Source organism: Gigantopelta aegis, chromosome 6, assembly GCF_016097555.1.
Source record: "Gigantopelta aegis isolate Gae_Host chromosome 6, Gae_host_genome, whole genome shotgun sequence".
NCBI lineage: Eukaryota > Metazoa > Mollusca > Gastropoda > Neomphalida > Peltospiridae > Gigantopelta > Gigantopelta aegis.
In genome coordinates, this window is record NC_054704.1 from 49,425,122 (window position 1) to 49,427,393 (window position 2,272).

The following is a 2,272-nucleotide window of genomic DNA, read 5'->3' on the forward strand; positions in this document are numbered from 1 at the left end:
ATTGTGTTCAATCTCTCTCTCTCTCTCTCTCTCTCTCTCTCTCTCTCTCTCGCTCTCTCGCTCTCTCGCTCTCTCTATAAATTTCAATCAATATACCTATTCTGTTACTTTTAAGATAAAAGTTTAAGGAAATATGTCACGACAAAAGGTCAGTCATTGATAGCATAAAATGACATTAATTTTCAATACTGCTTATGGTATTTATTTAAGCCTTTGGCATTAGTATTGTTGTTGAAAGATCACAGCAATTAGTACAGGGGTAGATGGGGGTTCACTCATGTATTGATTTGATTTTCACCGGAGAATGGGTAGTGCATTATTTTTATAGAGTTGTAGGGAAGCAGTGATCCACGGGTTTCCCGCTTCCGACACCTATGACTAGATGGATGCAACTAACCTTTTCTATGAAGTGGGGATGAGGGGCAATAGACATAGATTAATAGAAGTTCTTCATTATTTCCCTTAACAAATGGAGAAACATTTCTATTCAGTCAGATGTAGTTTGCTGTTATATGCCAAACGATCTTATGCCTACACTGCTTAATTCATACCTCTCCCCTAGCTAGTCATTAACCCACAATTCATTTAATACTGTATCATATGTTGAAGGTACGAATACCAAACATGCCACCTAAAATATTGCTATTTTGTCCATCGGTTGCTAGAAAATAGCATTTTAGGACGTCTATGGGGGACTTGGTCCTTCCAGCCTCCTCATCTCTCTATATATTTTGTCTGTCCCAACTTCGAATATCTTCATACGGACCTGCATATGGTTAATATTAACACTTTTTACCATGATCATTGCACAGTAGCATCTTCCTTGGTATGACAATAACGTACTACATACAGTGATACCAACAAACATAAGTAACTGGTTGTTTTAATATTAAGTGTACCAGTAGAAAGTGTGAAAGAAAATGTAAATAAAACGTATACATGATGTAATTGGTGAGAGTTATTTGTATGTGTGTGTGTGGGGGGGGGGGGGGGGGGGGGGATTTTTTGTTGTTGTTGTTGTTGTTGTTGCCGTAATGTTTTATTCTTGCAGTTTTCTCATTAAAAACCCCAAACAAACCCAAACATTTGGAACTGGGTGTTCTAATGGGATGTATGAAAGAGGATGAGGCTAATACCCTTGCATAAAGAAACTGGTTGTTTTTACTAGGGTGTCCCAATGTCTTATGCCTACACTGCTTAATTCCTTCCCCTCCCCTAGCTAGTCATTAACCCACAATGCGTCAGTAAGTAAAAGGCGTTAACTGCAGTAAAATTAAAACGGGAATTCCCCATTTAAAAGTTTCGATCCAGATAAACAAATACATTTATCACACGGTTTCAAAATGTCTTTATTACTATAGTCAGATTGAATAGGTATGTAATAAATTCTTCAGTTCAAACCATAACCCATTGTTTTAAGAATGATTGCTGCTGTGCCTCGGATTTGGATTTATTATACTAATGTTATGTTATGTTCTGTCAAATCCCTTCCCATCCTCACGATTCTCATTAGAATTATACGTATCTGCAAGTCATCATCAAAAAAGAAAGATTACAATGGGTTAAAATTCATTGAGCAGAAACTGCAAGAATGTGAGATTCAGTATAGCACAAGTTTGTGTTTGCTGACTACTATAGCTGAAATCTGAAGATAAATTATATGTTTTTTCAGCCTGTCAACAGGGTTTTTATGGTGCAGGCTGTAGTCTAACATGTGGGAATTGTGCAGACATGTCGCCCTGTAATCATACCACTGGTATGTGTGAAGATAGCTGTTTAACTGGCTGGTTTGGGGATTTCTGTAAACAAGGTAAGATACGCGTTGATGTAACATACTGGACACAATATATTCTTTGATGTAACATACCGGTCATAATATATTCTTTGATGTAACATACTGGACATAATATATTCTTCGATGTAACATACTGGACATAATATATTCTTAGATGTAACATACTGGACATAATATATTCTTTGATGTAACATACTGGAATTTTATGTCTGCTTTGACGTATCATCCTAGACTTTAGATATATGCTTTGATATATCTGCCGATATATGCAATAATATAACATACTGGACACATGATACACCCTTTGATGTAACATACTGGACTTTATAGCCATATGATTTCGTATAACATATGGGACATGATATATGCAATACAGTGAACTTTAGATGCATGTTTTGATACAGTCTACTTAGATACATATGCTCTTATATAATTAATATATTGATTTGTTTTGAGATGGCATAAATCTCAATGACA

At 35.8% G+C, this 2,272-nt stretch overlaps 1 protein-coding gene across 1 annotated transcript in view; it reads left to right on the forward strand.

Moving 5' to 3' along the window:
- LOC121374591 (receptor-type tyrosine-protein phosphatase epsilon-like) overlaps positions 1-2,272 on the forward strand; it is a 43,851-nt gene that overhangs the window by 14,730 nt on the left and 26,849 nt on the right. The gene's annotated exons all lie outside the window — the stretch shown is intronic.